This window comes from Hydra vulgaris, chromosome 10, assembly GCF_038396675.1.
Source record: "Hydra vulgaris chromosome 10, alternate assembly HydraT2T_AEP".
NCBI lineage: Eukaryota > Metazoa > Cnidaria > Hydrozoa > Anthoathecata > Hydridae > Hydra > Hydra vulgaris.
Genome location: NC_088929.1, coordinates 8,723,449 through 8,734,617, shown reverse-complemented (window position 1 = coordinate 8,734,617; position 11,169 = coordinate 8,723,449). Strand labels below are relative to the sequence as shown.

General features: G+C 30.1%; 1 non-coding gene across 1 annotated transcript; it reads left to right on the top strand.

Annotated features, from left to right (window-relative positions):
• Positions 1 to 682: 682 nt before the first annotated feature.
• Positions 683 to 893, top strand: LOC124817030 (small nucleolar RNA U3). Its single transcript, XR_010641501.1, has one exon. It is a non-coding gene; the product is annotated as a small nucleolar RNA U3 (small nucleolar RNA).
• Positions 894 to 11,169: the final 10,276 nt, after the last annotated feature.

The following is an 11,169-nucleotide window of genomic DNA, read 5'->3' as shown; positions in this document are numbered from 1 at the left end:
AGAGAGAGAGAGAGAGAGAGAGAGAGAGAGAGAGAGAGAGAGAGAGAGAGAGAGAGAGAGAGAGAGAGAGAGAGAGAGAGAATAATAATAATAACCATAAGATTATAAAGGAAAAAAAAATAATAATAATACTAATATAGTAAGTGATAAAAGTTCATTAATTTATTGCAAACATAATTATTAAATAAAGGACTGAAGAGGAACAAAAATCCCTAAAAAAGGCATCACGCGTCGTAATGTCTGAGAATTGAGTTATTAAAAAAAAATTCTCTTCAAAAAAATTATATGAAAAATTTTGAACCAAATTTAAAATTTCCTTAAAATATCATTCGGCATTTAGAAATTATAACTTTTAACTTAGAAGGTATAACTTTCATATAAAGTTTACAATCATATTATACCAAGGTAGAGAAATTTTACATGAGTTTAATTTCTAAAGATAATAACATTATTTTATGAAGTTTTAAATCTTATAAAAAATTTTTTTTATCTGGTTTAAGTTTTTAGAATTTATAAATTTTAAAAATCAACTTTGTGAAAACAACATATTTCTTTACCAAAAACAACACTGAAAATTCATTAGAAATGAAAGACGAAAATAAAGTTAAACTTTGTTATTATAAACCCACAATTAGAACTGAATACAAAAATCCCCAACGTTTCAAAATTTCATTTAAGGTTTAAGACCGTACTAACTAGGATCATTTCTATAGTATGCGTCCTGTCATTGTAATTCTACAAAGACAACCCGTCAAACCATGATGATGAGCTGAAGTAGCGGCGCCTGAGCGTGATGCTAAACTCGTGGAGATCTAACGATCTAAACAAGTTTTAGATGATCGTTCCATATGACTTTACTGTCAAATGGAGGGCGCCACTGCCGGCTGAATGGTTTATTATGAATCATATGAATAAAAACCAAGTCTCTCTGGTTAAAGTGACACCAAACGTTGGCGAACCGATAAAAAAAAAAAAAAATGGGTTTATGAGCTACGAGTTTTTAATTTTTCTGACGACGGTGTTTTTTTCTATGTTTACAAATACTGATTTAAATAAGTAGAACATGTAGGACGTGCTAAAACACTTGATTAGTTAGAACATGGAAGGAGTGCCGCCATTGAATGGGGATTTTTGTTTGGGCTTTTTTAATTTCAAATAAAAACCTTTTTATTTTTTTAAACTTTTTCCAGTCTTCTGTATTTATTTTATTAAATCAAAAAAAGTAGTGTTGACAGTTAGTGGGAAAAACTAAAGGCGACCAAACAATTGTATATCACGAATGTTTAGAGGCAACGAATTGTACACGGATGTTTACGGCTTCGAGTTCGGATGTTTACGGCTTCAAAAACCCATGTTTGAGCTTGAAAAGGATCTCACATCTGCTACAGCACGGGGCTCACAGTGGCTGGTGAATTTCAATACAGATAAAACTCAATTTTTTTCTGCCAATCGTTATCGCAATAATTTAGATCTTCCTATATTTATGAACGGTGATGTACTCGACGAGTCGTCACCTCTTCATCTTCTAGGATTAACTCTTACTTCCGATCTTTCTTGGAAACCATATATCAAATCTGTTGCAAAATTAGTATCTGCTAAGGTTGCATCTCTTTATCGAGCTTGCTTAATCATTATTTTTCCCCCCTGATAAGTAGGTTATTTTTAGTAACATCTGATATCTGATTTAAAATCAGTGAAAAACAAGTCGGATTGTTCAGTAGTCTAATAAATAGATTTAATTTATTTCGAATGAGGATGATTGATATGTCATCAATTTTAAAGAAGAAATGCAGGTAGTTTTTGCTGTACTTTGATATATTAAAGTGGAATTTTAATACTGACCTTCCAACAGCGTCCAATATATTAAGAAGTGAATTATTACAACAACTAATTTCCAAGCCGTATAATAGATTCGGTACAGCCAGAGACTTGAATAAATGTACTATAGTTAATGGTTGACAAAAAGGAAGACCAGATTTTATAAGAGCTGAGAAGATTAATTGAAACTGAATAATAAGTTCGTTTACATTTGCTGTTTGATGTGTAGCTATATTTTGTGTATGATTTTGATTATCCCATATGAATCCGAGTTGTTTTAATTTATTATTAAGGTGTGGGGAAGAGCCGTTTTTGGAATTGTATTTTTTGTTATTGAACTCGGTTTTTTCAGTGTTTAGTTTGATATATATATTTGATATATTCAGTTTGATAGATTTTGGCATTGTGACTAAAATTTATTAGTCAATTATTGTAAACCAGAAAGAGTAAGAAATAATACTAGTGTATACATCACTTACTGTTGTTCTAACTTTGCAATCTGAAACAATTTGATTTTATATACTTTAAGTTTGTATATGATAATAATATGGTGATAAAGTTGATCCTTGTCGCACGCCTTGAGACAAACGGAAATAATTTGATTTATGTCCAAAGTACGATATATTAGCAGTACCCGATAAGTATAGTGATTTTAGTGCGCGAACTACTGATAGCGGTAACTTTTTGTTGTAATAGAGTTTTTCAAACAACAAATCCCAGTTACAATTATCGAACGCCTTCTTTGCTAAAATCTAGACTACAAATATATACTTATGAGTTATTATCATTTTAATATTTTATTGTTTCACTTAAAAGGAACTCTGCATGAAGAGTGAAGCTATTGTGCTTGAAACCAAATTGATGAGAGTGGTTACCTGATATTTCCGGACATTTTTCTATAATAATATATTAAAAAAGCTTTGTCAAGATAGGCATTATTGAAGATATTGTTATAAAACTTTGAAAGCCATGTAAGTAGGTTGTTGTTATAGGAGTATTTAAGATGTTATGCAGTAATTCCGCAGGAATCACGCGATCTATTAGATCTAAGCTTAAGAATACAAGTTTCGATGGCGGAAGTTGATACGAGCATTTTATTAGGCTCATCTACGAGTTGTGGAATATGACGGTGTTTGTAATCGTTGTTGTTAATTTTGGGAGTGTTGAGAAAGGTATTAAAGTTTTGTCTAAATTCTTTATCAATTTCTTTTTATCTTGTTTTTTATTAATAGTGAAAATACGATTGTTTGGATTTGACTTAACTTTTCGAATTATGTACCTCGGATTATTATTATTTTTTTATTATTTATCGGATTATTTTCATTTTTTTATAAGTAGGGTAGATTAGGTAATATGAGCACCTTAAGCAAAAATTAGAATACTTTCAAAAATGATTATGCTGGATCCAAAATTTTTGCGAATAAACAACATTTAGGGATTCCTAAATGTCATTTGTTTTATTTATTTATAATTTATTTATGGTTGACACATATGGTTGTTACATTGATAGCTCTTTGATTGACTAATTTAAGTCGACTGACGCTTATCCTTCAAAAATAAATATAGTTATAAATATAAGTTGTAAGATAACCAATAAGCACATTACAAAAAAAAAAAAAAAATGCCAACTAAAATGATAAAAACCAACAAAAATATAAAGAATTTATAAAAAATATAAAAATTTTAAATTAGCTTATAAATGTATCCAACATCTTTTATAAAAACCATGTATAACTTTCATGGGCATGGTTTGGGAATCCAGTTTTTTATTTTAGGTTTAAATTCCTTCAAAGATGAAGATGTTTTATAATCATTCGGGATTAGTTTCCGAATTTTTGGTCCTGGATATGATAGAGATTCCAATCCATATTTTGTTGTACGAATATTGGTGGAGTTTGGCTTTTAATATCTTAGATTTGATTTGAGAAACTTAAAAACTTCGTTCATAGATATAGGCGCAATTTGTAATTTTTCTTTGAAAACCTCAGTGACTAAACAATGCAGGTTTTTTGGTGTATAGTTAAAGTACCGCTGTATGAGAAGTTTGAATTTATAAATGCAGAAAGTATAAGTTTACGTTGTTTGAAAGACATATATGATGCGATTCTTCAAAATGTGTTTACTTTTCTTCTGACATATTTGTATAAAGTGTTCACAGGCTCTTCGAAGGAAAGTTTGTTGTTGAGTTTTATTCCGAGTAATTTAACATTTTCGGATGTTTAATTGTTAACTTAGTAATAGTAACTTTAAGGTTACTATGTTTGCTAATAATAAGGTGATACTTTTCAGAATTTGCTTTCATTCCATTATTTTGGAACCATTCTAACATTTGGTTTGCGGCTTTTGGAGGTTGATAGTTACAGAAGTCTTTTCTTTATTCGCAAAAACTCATGATTCACTAAGATATTTGGGGACCCAAAATTTTTTCTTAAAAACACAGAGGTTTTATAAAAGTAGCAAAAGTGCTCATATTACCCAGACCACTTGGTAATATGAGCACTTTATATTAGCTAAAAAAAAAAATAACGTTAATTAAGTAAAAAAATACCAACCTGACAATAGGAACTAATTTTTGGAATATAATGATTCGTTATTAACAAAACTTATCACTAAAAAATCAAATTTTAAGGATCAAATTTTTTGTTGAAACAATACTACCTTGTTTTCTGCCAAAAAAAATAATAAAAAAAATAAAAAAGAATTAGTTCGTCATATTTTCAATTTTAATAACTCAAACCTTTGAACAATAAAAGTTCACATTTTTTGAATTTCAATTACAAAAAAAAATTTAATATTGTTAAAATAATAAAATTTTTTACAATGTTTTGATTTTATTCAGAAAGCGATTAAAACCATAGCTATTTTAGGACTTTAAACTAGATAATTTTAATGAAAAACACTGGGTAATTTGAGTATGCTCATGTTACACAAAAATGGCATCTTTTAATAAAGTCAAAACTAAATGTTTTATGCATTGTCTTTCCAACAAAAATGGATTGGACTTTTAGCTAACATATTTTTCTTTATGAAAATTTTGTTTTTTTTGTTTTAGCACTAAAATTTCGCGTTACAGATTTATTCATGCGTGATGATATTATTTTAACAACGCAAAACATTTAACAGCGTTTTAATTAGGTGATAGCCGCTATTTACTGCTTATAAATTTGCGCTAATTGTACTGATTCCTGTTATCACTACATAAAATGGTGATAACAAGAATCAGTACAAAGCAACTTAAACTTCACTGTTCACATCTAAGAAATCTTTAAGCATGCTCATATTACCAAGGTGCTCATATTACCCTAAACTGCCCTATATATATATATATATATATATATATATATATATATATATATATATATATATATATATATATATATATATATATATATATATATATATATATATATATATATATATATATATATATATATGTATATTTTTAGGCCATTGTGCGAGAAGAAGTCGATGATTTGAATTAGAATTTAAAAGAAAATTATTTAAAATTACTTTGAAGTATGCAATGAAGAAAGATTTTATAAAAGAAAACTACATTTAGAAGACTTTTACTTACACCAACACGGACTAGCCAAAAAATTCTTGCCACAGAAAACATTTATATATCATATAAATATAAATTATATATCATAAGATAAGGACTGGCAGTGATTGTCCGTTTATCATAAATAACAATATTTTTGTTGTAAAAATAGTTTCCAGAGAATGTGAACTCTTGACTAAACATGCCGATTTTTTAATGAGCCAGTGTTTTTATTGGGCTCATATGTTTAGTTTAAGATTCCCATTCTCTACTTGGCAAAATACATTATTAATACAAAAGAGTTAACAGAAAATGTTTGCAGTGTTTCTACGGACATGATAATTACATTTTAAGATAATAATTCTTATGTTCCTGATTATTATACTGATCACTGCCATTGGGACAATTTTGGTATTATTAAGCATGCGATGGCATCTGCTGTTCCATATCTCACTCATGATGGTTTGAGTGAGTGTCAATTGCAGCTGCGAGGTTGGGGTTTTCTCCAATAAATTCGTAGTTTCAAGCGAGAAAATTGAATCTATTGGAGAAAAATTGTTTAGGGTTATCAGGGAGTTATATACATGTTTAAGATATTCCCATATTTCAACAGAAGGAGGACAGTACGCAAAGATGTGAAGATTGTCCTCAATTTTACCACAAGTTTTGCATTTGTTTTTTCTAACAATCTGTTGCCTTGTGCTTCTGGCAAGCAAGGCCGCAGAAGGTAGACTGTTTTGTAGAAATCGATAGAGGATATTATGTGTCAATCCGCATGCGTAGGAAGTAAAACTCTTTTTCCAAATTTGGGTCCACGACATTGTTGTTATTGTTAAACCGTTCCAGAAAAGTTCTGCTGGCACGACTGTTTTTTTATTTTTTGCCATTTCTAAGTAAAAATGTTTTGTTGAGTTTAGGAGGATGTTAAACAAAGACCCGTTTTTTCCTAATATTTCAATTGTTGTTTTGTAGTACCGAGACGCTTTGTTGTCACAGTGTTTTGTAAAATTGTTTTGTTTTAAAAAATTCAAGCTTTGGTTTTGGTTTGTAAATCTTCTAAGTAAACTTGCCAACCTATACAGTAAAAAGTAGTAATAATCGTGGGTTTGGTCCTATCCGCATTCTTTCAGTTGAAAGAATGTTTTAAGGCAAAGAGCAAGACTTTACTCCTTCGGAAATAAAATTCCGACACCCCCGCTTTTGACGGGTAAAAAATGTGTCTCTCTCTTGACCGGATTGAAATTGGTCTTTGGCACAGGTTTTCAAAAATGGCTTTAAGTAAACGTTCTATTACCCAATGAGGAATGGCCAACATGTTTGCCAGAAACCACACTTTTGGTATTGCTAGCATATTTCTCAACATAGTCTTACCCCCAAGTGATAAAGTACGTAGTCCCACAAATTTGAGTTTTTTCTCAACTTTGTTGAAAGTTACTAGCGAGTTGAAATTGGTAGTTTTACTCAGTTTTGTGTAAAAAGTAATACCAAATATTTTGAAACCAGTGTTATTGTTCCACTCAATGCCATCCAATTCTGGAATCATTTTAGGATCAAAACCCCAAGAGCAAGACCTTCGGTTTTTTAGGCATTGATTACAGAACCACTTGCTTTTTTAAAGGGTTTTACATTTTCGAAAAAATAGTGGACAGATTTTACGTCTTTGGCAAAAAGGTTCGAATCGTCTGCGTATTGCTGTAGTTTAAGAGGTTTCGATGTTCCTGGTAGTGGGAAACCCTCTATCCTGCTGTCCGATCTAATCATCAAAGCAAGAGCTTTAGCAACAAAAACGTATAGCAGATAAGAGATAGATGGTCCCCTTGTCTGACTCCTCTTTCCGTTGAAAAGAACAAAAAGCCGTAATTCAAAATAAATGCCGAAACTTCTGAATACAGAGTGTTAATGAATGATACAAAATTTTCTCCGAGATTGAATTTTTGGAAAATTTGCAGAAGAAACACAACTTTGTCATACGGCTTTTCTTGGTCTATTGATAAAATGAAACATGGTATTTTTGGATGGTATTCTTTGATTTTTAAGTTCCGCTTAATCTATTAGATCACGAACTAAATATAAATTTGAAATATTGTCCTACCTGGATTTCCACAACTTTGATTTAGTTCTATAATTTTCCCCATTAATTTTGCAAGTCTCAAGTCCAGCGCTTTCGTGATTATTTTGTAATCAGCGCCGATTAAGGATATAAGCCTCCAATTTTTGCATTGATTTAGATCTCCTTGTTTGGGAATTAGTGAAATGATTGATTTTTTCATAGAGTGGCTGGTTTGTTTCTCTATAAAAAGTATTTCGTAAGCAAGTTCTTCAAAATCTTTTTCTAAAACGCGCCAAAAACTTTTGCAAAATTCAGCTGGAAGTCGGTTATAGCCCAGAGATTTTCCGTTTTCAAATTTGAAAAGAGCTTCTTTTAGTTCCGCGCCGGTTAGGCGGGTGTTTAAAAATTGGTTTTCATTATCACTTAAATATTTAGTAAATGTGTGACAAGACATTTTTGGCTGTCTTTGCATCATTTTTTTTTGGTATAAATATTTTTAAAGTATGATGCTAGGGAATAAAGTATTTTACCAGGTTCACTCGTCAATGTGCCGTCATTTTTGCAAATTTCAGTAATTGACTTGTTTTGCTGTTGAGCTTTTTTAAAATTATACAAAAATTTTTTTCTCCTCCTTCTATTAGCTTTAGTTTTGTGCAAATAAAAAAACAAAAAGAACAAAGAAAAACACGATGCTCCCGGAAACTGGAGCATCGTGTTTTTCTTTGATGCTATCTACATTCGGGTTCGCGTTTTGTCGCTCCCTTTGGATTTTTTTTTAATCCTTTTAATGTGTTTTTGTTTTTCTCACTTTTCTGTATCGATATGTGTTGTAATTTACCCTTAACAAAAAGTTTGCAGTCGTCCCACCATTTTAAAATTGACATATAGGACCGTTTTTTTTGCTAGCCAATCTTGAATTAAGAGTTCAATTTTTTGTCTATGCAAATTTATTTCGAAAAGGAAATAAATAAAAGAAAAGACGCAAATTATTATATTTACTTTTAATATTACTAAAATTGACGGTTGTTGTCACAAACTCAGTCGGAAACGGGGTTGGTGAGAAATTTGGTATCTTTTTTTTTTGGTGACTTTATCAGGGTAGTAGTATCTACTCGATTATAAATTTTACCTTCTAATTACGCCATGTGAATTCTCTTTGTTGTAAAATTTATAACAAAAACATCAACTATGTTACACTTACCTTGGAAGACCCCAAGTTCATCCATGCCGTAAGTGTGATATTTAGCGTTGTTTGTGCCTTCTGTGTCAATACGGATTACCACAACTTACGCGCTGATTTAAAATTAAAACGTACATTTTTTAAGTATGGAACGTCAAAGAAACTAAAAATTATATAGATTTGAGAACAGAAAGAAACAAGAGTTTAAAAAATAGGAAAAAAGAGAATTAAAAAAAAAGAATTAAAAAATAAAATTTTACGACAATTTAAGGCATCGTAACCATCAAAGTTAAAATTTAATTCCTGGTCGTCTTCGATAACACAGTCCATTTTTTTTCCCCAAGCAATAATAAGCAAAAACTTTTTCTTACACAATGTTTCTTGTATATAAAATAAATTGACAAAATTCTTTTGCGTTCCAATATTCTAGTTTAAAAAAACCACTTGGACTTCTCAATCAATTTCCAGATATTGATTTAAAATCAGTCATTTCTGAGCAAAGCTAATATAATTTTTTGATTTGAATTTCACACAACATTAAGAAATTAATGACACGCTTCAAGGAACAAATTGCGTATAGGCTCAATGACAAATGTAGGACCCATATATAAACTATTTATTCGCAATCGTATGCTGTTCTTATTCTTATGGAATAGTTGAACATTTGACCTTATAAAAGACCATAATTTTGCATTGATTAATAAAAATGAGTATCTCAAAGAAAAAAATACCAAAAATTGTAACTGCAAGCTAAAAATTGACTGCCCTATGAATGGCAATTGCTTATCTAAAAATATTATTTACAAATGCATCGTTTCCTCGCAAAACAACCCTGATAAACAAAATATTGGCTTAACCGAGGACAAATGGAAAAAGCGTTACGCCAACCACAAACAATCTTTTAAACATAAAAAATGCTCAAAAGAGACTATGCTATCAGAATATATTTGGCTACAAAAAAAAAAAATATTAATTTTAAATTAAAATGGTCTATTCTAAAAACTGCGCCTGCCTATAATAACATTTCCAAAAAATGTATACTATGTTTACAAAAAAAGTTTGAAATTATAACTCATTTAAATCAAGAATTTTTACTGAATAAAAAATCTGAAATAATTTCCAAATGCACACATGAAAATAAGTTTCTTTTTATATTAAATTATATAAATTATAAAAACAAATGGCCAATCTAAAATTATCCTAATTCTAAAGAATTCTTTTCATGATTTTTTAATTATCTAATGTAATTGATGCAACTTCCTGGTTGCAAAACACTACAGTTATTACATAATTAATTATAACAATTCCCAACTTTCTGTGAATTAATTTTTCTATAATTTGAACTTTTTGATGTTAAGACAATCTTCCTGAGAACCTTCTGATGGAGAAACAAGCCGTTAACGAAAACTAAAAATTAGATAAGTGTTTTTACTAATTTATTATTGCTCTGTTCTTTAAGAACATTGAGCACTCTATTTGTAGAATACACCGACATAATTTATATATATACAGTGGAGAAAATAGAATCAGCCTAACCATGTGCTGATCCAATATTTTGTAAATCTGTAAGCAAGTTTGTGCGGTGCATCTTTTGTATCCACACACATATAATTATTGTTACAATCAACAACTTTTTAGAATATAATATAGCATAATTAAATTGCGGTACATTTGATAAAACCATAAAAATGTAAAATACTAGATATTTGCGGTAACAAATAGAATTAGCCTCATCAATAACTATTTTCAGTTTACTTGTATGTTTTGATCTGGTGATACGCATTTGTTACTTGGTTTTTTATTATGATTTGTAAGTTAAACAAAGATTGTAAAATCAGTGTCATAAAGTTTTTAACATTTGGTTTTTGATACCTTAATTTTAAATGGGACGAGGTAAGCGTTTAATGAATGAAGGATCAGCTGTAATCAAAGCATACAAAGATACAAGCGTATCTAATCGGGAAATTGCAAAGAAAATTAAAAGATCTCTAAAAGTGGTTAACTACTTCAAGATTGGCGTTAATTATGGAGTTTATAAAGAAAGTGGTGGCAAACGTAAAATTGATAATCGTACTAAACGAGTTATTGTATGTTGTGCTGCTGTTTAGCACATGACTGCATCTCAAATTCGTCTTGATTTACATTTACCTATATCTGTTCAACGTGTGGGACAAATCTTACATGAAGATCCAAAGACAGTTTGAAAAAAGCGTAAACCAAATCCAAAACTTACTGCTCGTCATAAAGAAGTTAGATTGCAGTTTGCAAAAGAACACATGCCTTAGCCAAAAGTGTGGCATCAAGTTCTTTTTAGTGATGAAAAAAAGTTTAATCTAGAAAGTTCTGATGGCAATCAATATTACTGGCACGATCTTCGAAAAGAAGAAGAAACTCGGATGAGTTATAACTTTGGTGGTGGAACTGTTATGATTTTGGGAGCTTTTTCCTTTTCTGGAAAACTTCCACTGGCATGGATTTCAACAAAAATAAATTCACAGGACAACATTGACTTCTTAGAAATATGTTTGCTTGAACATAGTTAGGAATTGATTGGTGAAAATTTCACTTTTCAACAAGATA